Below are 10,374 nucleotides of genomic sequence, written 5' to 3'. Positions count from 1 at the left end.
TTTGAGACTTGGATAATTATTTCAGGTACTTATCAAAGAAAATAAAGCTGGTTCTTTCACCATTTCAACTACCACCCCAAGTTTGACTGATTTAAAAAAGATTCCCTGGGGGTTTTGATGAAGGAGACTGGCCCTGAGTAATAAAAGCCCTGAAAGGGTTTGGAGGAGACAGAGCAGTAAGAGAGAAAGGGGGTCCCTGTTCTCAAGGAAGGTGCAGCTTTGTTTTAGGGAACCATGAAACAACCTGGGACATGGGACATGGCACAAGGGGAGCCATCTGAGCTATAAATCCTTCAACAAGGGAAGGAATGTCAAAGAACTGGTGTTTTACAGGCAGACTGAAGGGGAAGGGGCCTCCACGGGCAGAGGAGGGTGAGGGTGTCCAGCTAGAAGGCGTTTGCAATAATGTCCAAGTGAAATAACGTAACACGCTCTGCAGGCAGAGAAATTTGAGCAGGCAGGTTAAACCCAAAGGGCATTTTAGGAAAGATGTGCTAGGAGCCATGAATTGAATACATGGGGTACAGAAGGGGAGAGAAGCTGACCACTGGTGCTAATTTTAAGGGTTCTGGTTGGAGGCTGGAACAATTTATCTCAGGTTTTTACAAAAGTAGGCTAGAAAAGGGCCAATACCTGGGTGCCAGAGGCTCCATAAAACTCTCTCCAAGGCTTTTCTCTAGGCCTTCCCAGGCCTCCTTGCTTCATGGGGGGGGGGGGAGGGATAGAGAGAGAGATGCCAGAAGCAGATCTGTCCCTCCACAAATTAAAAATAAACGAGGAATCTGACGAAGGCTGCGGGCTGTGGCTATGCAGGTTTCCGTGGCAGCCCTGAGCCCTTGCCCCCTGCTGCAGCTAGCTGTGCGTGCCTCTGGGCAGCCTGTGCCAGGGCTGGCGGCTGGTGAGGGCAGGATGAGACCCGGGACTCAGTCTCTGTTCTTCAGGAGCTCTGTTGTCTTTTGACTTTGTTCATAGTGCTGACTGACTCAAACTTTCACATTTCTAGGAAATCAAATATATCCTTGGAGTTTGGTTTTCCCAGGTTTTCAAAAGCCAATCCAAATCTAAGATTATGAACATAAACCCCTGTGATTTTTTTGTGTTTGATATATTTAAACCCGCGAACACTTTGGAGTTTGTCTTGATGCAGATAATGAGGCACGGATCAGACATTCATTGTTTTCTGGCTGTATAGTCAATCATAACACCATCTATGGAATAAGCTATCCATTTAATTGAAATGTCACCTTCATCAGATACTTGTCACGCATTTTGAGGCCTGTACCTTTAACTCTGCTCTGTTCAACTATTTGTTGTTATAATTTTGTCTTTACATTTGCTTTTAATTTAAATACATTTTTTAATAAATGGAGAAGCTAGTTCTCCTCAATTTACTGCATTCCTAAAGGACTCTTCACGGGGACTCACTGGAACTGTGTTGCACCGGAGGGGGTGGGGGGAGTAATTAGGCAAAGTCTGCTCATTCAGGAACAACTCCCATTATGTCCTTCAGGACACAACCCGGTGCTTCATTCAGGTTTTCCAGATGCCTTGGGGAGCACACATTTTTGTTGTCATAAATAGGTGGTATTAAAAAACATTACGCTTTCTAAGTGGTGAGTGTTGGGTTATTTTCAAATTCTAAAGTGGCCCCTGGAATTACTGTTGATTTCTTTTTTTAAATTACAGTACAGTTTATTATGCATGATTAAGACATGATTTAATCTTTCATACTACAATTCTTGTAAGAATAAATGGAGAACATGTACTACAGTTCACGATGCCCTGGGTTGCTATTCTGAGCACATCACATTTAATACTCACAACATCCCTCTGTGAGGCTGTAAAATGCTATTTTGGTAAAAAGTTCAACCTTGCATTTCTGGAATGCAATCAAAATTTTTCTTTACAGTTGTGTTCTCCACTGATGATTTATTTGTCCACAAAACTGTAAATGCAGATTTGTGAGTTCTGCCTCATTAACCACCTTCAGCAATTATTTCTTCACCCCAGAATTCACACTTCTGCTACTTTCATGGCTGGATAAGAGCACATGATGAAAACAGTTCAGCAATAAGTTTAATGAAAAATGCATTATGCCCTGAAAGATTTTTTGCTTTTGTTTTGCTTTGTGGTGCATAAAAATCTGGTCTTTGCTTTTTCACAGTTTATTTACAAGAAACTGAAATATATTACTGAGCACATCAGAAATGTTGATCAGAAACATTTCTTCTCTATGTGAAATAAAATTCAAGAGCAATTGGACCTTTGTTTTTTCTGGTTTTAGTTGATTCCTTCAGTGTGCAATAAATAACCAAAGTTTAAATGAACAAAATGAACTGAAATGAACAAAATCTGACAAATAATATATGCCATACCTAGCAACATTTGTCACAAGTTCATACCACAAATATATAAACTCACCTCAAGGTAACAGCATACATCACAGGATACTGACTCTTTGGTTTTGTTTTTGCCCTTTGTATTTAAAAAAAGCCCTCTTCAAAGGTTTTCAAGGACAATGTTGGTATCTGGCCTATCTCAACCCAAAGACTAAAGATTGAGTAACTATGACATCGTGAAATCTGGAACAAAAGTACACAAGTCAATATTATCTACATAATTACCTCCAATCTATACCTTTGTGAATGCCCATTTAATCTAGGAAATATGTGGGGTTATCCTTTTAATTGATGCCAAAATTTATTATTTTAAATGATCAAATATTAAGGAATATTTTAAACGTCTGCCTATTTCCGGCCTCCCTTTTATTTCTCGATGTTCCTGTGCAGACTCCCACTCGATGACTGGATATGAAGGTAGTCCAGGGACAAGACTCACCTTCTTCTATCTCTTCCTCATGAGGAGGCAGGGCTGCGGGAACAGAGCTGTCACAGAGCGCACCTGCAAGTCACAGCTCCAGGGTCCTGCTCTGCTGCAGCAGCTCACGGGCACCCTGTACAAGGCTGCCGGCCATTTCAATCACAACAAAGTTTTTATATTTACCCCCAAATCTCACAGCCTTATCATTTTAAAAAGTCATATATAAAAGACAAATCAGAAGAGAAACATTCAGAAAGGACGCATCGCTAGCTGACCCCTCCATTCATTCACTCCGCAGCATTTACTTAGACTCTACACTGTGCCGGGCACTGCCTACATGCTGGAGATACAAGGGTGACGAAACAGAGGCCCTGCTTTCATGGAGCTTCCGTTCTCTTAGGTGACAGATGTAACCAGCATGTAACCATGCCATCGCTTGGGCAGTGAATGCTGTTATGAGAGGAGAAGCTTGCTGAGGGGGCTGAGAGTGGCATCTGGGTGTGAGGGGGTCATGGAGGCCTGGTGACCAGATGGCATGAGGACAGAGACCTGCTCTCCGAGAGCCAGATCAGGCCCCGGGATCTCCTTCATAACAGCTCTGGATGAAGCAAGAGTGGGCCACTTCAATCTATTCATTTTTAGTAACGTTCGGTTCAGATTCATTTCGGGTTTTGAGTACAATTAACTCACTGATAGAATGGTCTTGAAGCCAGACCCGGAGCTGGCAGGATGGCAAAGCTGCCCCTACGGATTGCGCCAGCTGTCCCTGCAGGGTGTCAGCCCTGCGGCTCCGGCGCCGGGACCCTCTTCCCGCTGCGCCCCCGCGCAGGGCGCGGTGCGAGCCCAGGGGACCCGGCGGGGGGCAGAGCGGAAGGGTCACGCAGTAGGAAAGAGGGATCCGGGGGACTGCCGCGTGGTGGCCTCCCGCTGGAGTCCCGCGCCTCTCTCTGGGTAAACTCCACATCTCCGCAGCATGCAGGCGGCTTTTTCGGTACAAAGACTTTCACATGACTGCTGTTGGCCTTCCCGGCATCACCTTCAAGCGGCCGCACGGGGCTGAGAGCGCAGCAGCTGCTAGTTCGCAAAATACACTTTGGGAACCGCTCTTCCGGCTCGTTTTCTGCTGCAATTTCCCCTCCGCGCGCCCACATCCTCTCCCCTCCCCTCCTCTCCCCTCCCCCTCCCCTCCCCTCCCCCCTCCTCTCCCCTCCCCCCTCGTCTCCCCCCTCCTCTCCCTTCCCCCTCTTCTCCCCTCCCCCCTCCTCTTCTCCCCTCCCCTCCCCCCTCCCCTTTCCTCCTCCCTCCCTCTCTTCTCCCCCTCTTCTCCCCTCCCCTCCCCCTCCTCTCCCCTCCCCCTCTTCTCCCCTCCCCTCCCCCTCCCCTTTCCTCCCCCCTCCCTCTTCTCCCCCCTTCTCCCCTCCCCTCCCCCCTCCTCTTTCCTCCCCCCTCCCTCTCTTCTCCCCTCCCCTCTTCTCCACCTCTCCCCTCCCCCTTCAGCTCTGACAGGTGGCTTTTGCGAATTGGATTTGACTCAAGGAGCACCCAAAGACTCCCAACCCCTTTTAAGCGGCAAAGGAATTACATCTTTTAAAAATAAAAATCCGATCACTCTGGAGGAGGTGTGGAGCACGGATAGAAACGTTTTAAGAAGGGGCATGGGAAAATTAGCATTAAAGAAAGTCACCCTGGCTGCAGTTTGAAGAATACATGAAAGGGGACAGGCGTGGAGGGCCAAGGCCAGGTCAAGGGCCCCTGCAGTGGCCCAGGTGAGAGGACGTGATGGCTAGAGAGCGAGAGAAATGAGGAGTCAAGGGGTGCTCAGAGGGGCTTCATACTAATTGGCTGTGAAGGAGCCTAAGGGTGGGGGGGCGAGGGTGCAGGGGTGGTCCTGGGTCTCAGCTTGCGCATCTGGAGGGGTTGGTGGGGATGGCACTGTGTGTGGAGTCTTCAAGTCGGCAGGATGCATGGATGCCCCACGAGGTCTGGCGTTGAACCGCACAAATTTGAAGTTTGAGAACACGTCTGTGGATGTGGGGAAATTCCATGCTGAAGTTTGCAATGTGGGTGATACTGGACAAAATCTGCGAGAATGGCTGTGAGAATGCAGGAGATTGTGTACGGGGAACATAAGGAATGGTTGACCACGAGGTGGCCTGTCCCAGGAGGAGGGCCAAGAGGAGAAGGGACACCAAATGCTTTGACGGAGATCATTCTTAAGGGTGTTAACAACAGCCTCTCTCTGAACTTCCAACCTTTTAAATCCGGAGGTTTATTGTTAAAGAGAAATACTTTTTTAGAAAAAAAGATAGGCTCTTGAATCACTAACTCTGGGGGAAGCGATGTATGTTGATAAGACACTCGAGCAGAAAGGAAAGGTCCACATGAGAAGGAACTGAGACCGCCTGCCAGTAGCGAGCACCACCTTGCTAGCCACATACGTGAGCCATTTAAGAAGATGATCCTGCAGATGATGGCATTTCTAGCCAACATTGTAACTGTGAGCCATAGTCATCAACCTAAGCAAGTTCTGAATTCCTGACCTATAGAAACTTTGAGAAAATACATGAATATTGTTTAAAGCCACTACACTTGGGGTAATTTGTTACACAATAACTAATACACCTCCAATTTTTGTACCTGTTACAAAATAAGTATTAATTGTTAGCTATTATTATTATTATTAATAAATTCTTTAGAAAAAGAGGCATAATTTAAATGCTCAGTGTCTGTGATCTCTTCTGATTAGGTGTAGAGTAAGACATTTGGATTACAGTGGCTACTTGTTTACTTATTAACTCTGAATTTAGGAAAATAGTCTTACCTCTTTTGACTTTAGTTTTCTCATCTGTATGTGGATGTGAAAACTTTTTTTTTAATATGTTATTGATTTTTACTTTAGAGAGAGAGGAAGGAAGAGAGAGAGACATCTAATCAGCTGCTTCCTGCAGACCCCCTACTGGGGATTGAGCCTATAACCCAGGTATGTGCCCTGACTGGGAATCGAACCAGGACCTCTTGGTGCATGGGACAACTCACAATCCACTGAGCCACACCAACCAGATGGAGAAGTGAAAACTTTTAAAGTGGAAGGTCCTTCTCAACATGCTCCATGACGGCCAGGCGTTTCTTCAACAAATACTGCATTTGTTGAGTGTTTGCCATGAGCCTAGTACTATGAGTCTAGGCACTGGGAACAGTGGAAAACATAACGTCTGAGGTCACGTGGATTTTGACTTCAAAAGGGGAAGTAAACACTAAAGAAGTCAGCCAACTAAATAGATTTCAGAGTAGATAGTCCTTTGCGGGGAGGGGGCAATGCTAGGCAAGATAGGGAGGGTCTTTTTGAGGAAATAGCATTTGTTCTGAGACCTGAGTGGTCAAAAGTGCCTGGACATGGAAAGAGCAGAGAGAGAGCATCCAGGCAGAGTCAGTGGTAAGGGCAAAGGCTCAGAAACAGGAAGGAACTGGGTGTTTGAGTAAGAAGGTGGGGGGGGGGGTTGGTATCACATGAGTTGTCCCACTACATTCCCAAGGTTCACAGTTCCTCTAGATCGGTGATAATCCACGTGCTGGGCGCTATTGGTGGATTACTTTAGGCATAAATGATGATTATCTAGAACTCAGCCTTTATCAATTTCCAAGTCTATACGCAGGAGTGAAACTGCATCTCCCAGGGAAGGCAGCAGCTATCAATTATCCACACAGCTGGGTAACAAGTCTGTTTGCTGGTAATAACACTCAAGTCTTTCAGACACTCAAAAGATCTTCTAATTCCCTGTTCCCTTCTCTCACCATGTCTTTCCGTTGCCCCTTCTGCCTCACGTGGATCCTGACACCACGTGTTTTAGTTCTGCTTCTCCTTTCCCATTCCACCGGGCAAAGGCCACGGGCCAATTGGGTGTTTTTATTAGTTTTTCCTGGAGGTTGCGGCTTCTTTTACTTTCAAGGATAATTAACAAGCTCCCCTTTTCCTTCCTTTACACAGATTTGTTTAAGTGGTGAAACAAATAAAATACATATTATTTTCACTTACCTGTCTTATAAAAATATTTCCATGTGTTAGCATTCCATAAAATTATAATCCATTTTCAATTGTTTGTTGCTAATGCACAATATTTTATTTCTTTAAGGAGACTAAAGGCTACTTGAGGTCAGGTATCATTTCTTAAGTGCTTTCCATGAGGGTACCAGCATCATCTTAGAAGCTTGTTCATATGAGAATTGCCGCAGGCTTCCATTTATTAGTTTAAGGTGAGGTCTGCATTTGTAATAAGCTCATCAATTGATTCAGAGGTTGCATTTACATGGATTATGCTTGGACAATCATTACTTGCTACTTTCACACAAGACCGAATTACCTTCCTCGTAGTCATTCAAAAACTACCTAAAAATCATTTATCATAATAAACAATGTTCTAACAAACAGTATTAATAGTTTCTTCCATTAAATTCTCTAACCTAGTTGGATTTATTTACTTGTTAAAAATCAACAGTTCAGCTAATTTAAATATTCAGGCAGTCCTGACCTACTCCCATTGTTCAACTGGTGCTGTGTGGAGCCATATGACTGCCTATTTCTCTTCTGGAATCTTTGCAGTTAAAAAGCTCAAACATGCTTGATAATCATTATTTGTGATAATCCAGAAAATAATTAGTAAACAGGGGAGAAAAAAATGAATAGAAACTTTGGGAGGTTAAAATTTTTGTCTCCTGTTTCCCACATTGTATAATGTGCTTATATGTTGCACTAATGGAAATTAAATTTATTTTCAAGCTCCACCAGAAGATTTTTTGAAAACTTGTTTGACCTTTTGAATGGCAAGCCTGGTTGGAGTGGAGGGTGGGGGTAATGCCACAATCTCCAACTAAGCAGGGTACTAAGCAGTTTTCTGTGGGTGACAGATGTTCTAAACCTGTTCCCTCAGAAGTCATCTTATTTCTTATCTATACTACTTTGGACCTTTATTTCTGGCTGCTTAAATTCATCGTCTAGTTTACTAAGAGCCTTTGGTTGTAAAATGTACAAATTGCAAATAGGATGAAAGGTATACACAGAACTTTTTTGAAAAGACAATGAATACCCAGAGATGTTGTGGGTTGAATTGTGTACCTCAATAGGTATGTTAAAGTCCTAACTCCTCCCACCCCCACTCCTGCCAACCCGTGAATGTGACCTTATTTGGAAACAGGTTCTTTGCAGATGTAAAGTTACAATGAGGTCTTGCAGGATTGGTGTGGGTCCCAATCCAATAACTGATGGCTTTATAAGATCAGGGAAATTTGGATACACACACAGAGGAGAAGGCCATGTGAACAGCTAGGCAGACACCCGAGTGATAAATCTATAAATCAAGGATTGCCAAGGACTGCAGGAAGCCACCAAAGTTAGAAGAGGCAAAGGAGCCTTCTTCCCTGGAGCCCTCAGGGAGAGCGTGGCCCTGCCCACACCTTGATTTCAGACTTCCAGCCTCCAGAACTGCCAGAATAAATTTCTATCGTTTTAAACCACCCAGTTTGTGGCACTCTGTTATGGCAGCCCTAGGAAACTAATATAGGAGATTTCGATTATATTTATGTTGAAAAATATCAAGTCTTGCTCTAACAGAATGTGGTCCTATCCTAGTCAGGAAATAGGGAAATTTTATCAAGACAGTGGTTGAAACACTGACTTTGCTGACACTACCGCCTTGTATGAGAGTATCTTCACTAGTCACACTGTCTCCAGTCTCAGCTCAACTAATCTAGTCACACTGCAGCCAGAGTGCACTTTCTAGAATCTGATCATATCCCCCACCTGCTTAAAACCTTTAGTGGTCTCCCCTCCCCACTGTTGCTCCCACAGTAACACCCGATGCTTGCTTGCCTTCCGACAGTCTGCCTTAATTTCCCTGGCACGGCCCCGAGGCACATCTTATTATACCTGCCTGTGGGCTTACCTGTATCTAGCTTTGCTACTCAAAGTGATGTCCATAGACCAAAAGCATCAGCATTACCAGAGTTTGCTTAAGAAGCAGAACCTCAAGGCCAGCTAGCACTCCAGCATCAGATGTGCATTTTAACAAGGTGGTCTTAGGCATGTTGAATTTGTGAGGTGCAGATTTCTTAAATGCAGCTTCCATGGGAGAGGGAGCACTTGTCCCCCCAGAGCCTACCTCAGTGTCTGTCTTAAAATAGAGATTTTTAACTGATCAATGCATCAGGCTGATTTCAAGTTAACGCACAGGCTCTACAGGAAACACACACACACAAACAAGTTCCCTTTCATCAGAATAAACATAGTCAGGTTTACAGTCCACGTATATTTTCACAGGCTTGCTTAAAATTCCCCTTACTCATCTCTCTTATCTTCTTCCTGTCAAATCCCATTTCAGCATGAAGTATACGAATGACTATTGTATTACTAATCACATTTGCTATTTCGTTTTTCAGTAATTTTTTTTTTTTTTTTACCATCTTAAAGGACAGCACAAGCATAGCCAGATTTGTGCTTTCAGTTCTGAACGTGGCCTGTGAAGATTGTTATCTGGAGGTAGTTTAAAAAATAGTTGTTCTCACCTGTTTTTTTTTGTTTTGTTTTTTAAAACAGATAATAGGGGATTCCAGAAAAGTGTACAGTTAAGAGAGCCTTTTCACACTCAGCTTCAAATTCCCTTTAAGGGATGTGAGGTTGGAAGAGACTGTCTGTGAACTGTCTAAAGTCCAACATCTTAAAAAGTCCTCCATAAATGGCCCATTCAGACCCACCTCTGGAGCCCACCCCCCTTCTCTTTCCAACAAGTTGAATTTGCAATTCTCTAAATAGTACAACTTGCCCCAGGTTTGTAGGTGTCAGGTGACCAACCACCTTTTATAATGATAATATTAGAGGACCGGATTGACACTCCCCTTGTACGTAAACAATGTCATAATCTGTTTTTGTTGTGGTTGTTGAAAGTATGCATTGCCTTTCAGCATGCACAATTTGATCAGAAGTTTACTAATTTATCCAGTCGGAAAGTTAGTGGTGTTCCTTCATTATCTAAGGGGGGGCGGTGGTCAGATCCCGGGCTCCAGATAACAGTTTTGGAGGCAGCATCTCCGCAGCGCTTCCTGCATCCCGGGGCTGAAAAACTCCAGAGTTCTCTCAATCCCAACGTGTTTATCACACTCGAAACTAAGTTTCAACTCGAGAGTAGTTTTGTTTTCGTGCGTACAGCGTTTTCTACAAGTCTGCAGAATCAAGCCAAAATAAATACGTGCGGATTTGTGTTGATTGAATGACTTAAGGTAAATAAACAAGCTCTGCTGCCTACTGGGGCCAGATAATGTAAATGAGACAACAAACAGCAGGGAGCGCGGCCGGAGCCCGGGGTCTCCCCAGAGGACACCGCGTCTCGTCTGCGCCGCACGATTGGAAAACGGATCCCGGGTTGCGAGAGCTCCGGAGTTTCCAAAGCACGCGGGAAAGCCTGGCTTTAACGCAGGCTCTCAGCTTGAAAGGCTGGTAACCAATTCGCACGCTCAAGACATTTTTCAGATCAATCTTGGGAGCCAAACCTAACTTCTAGGAAGCCG

This window comes from Miniopterus schreibersii (genome assembly GCF_964146895.1).
Source record: "Miniopterus schreibersii genome assembly, chromosome: 10".
NCBI classification, from domain to species: Eukaryota; Metazoa; Chordata; class Mammalia; order Chiroptera; family Miniopteridae; genus Miniopterus; species Miniopterus schreibersii.
The sequence above is the reverse complement of the archived record's forward strand: the minus strand, read 5'-3'. Positions refer to the sequence as shown.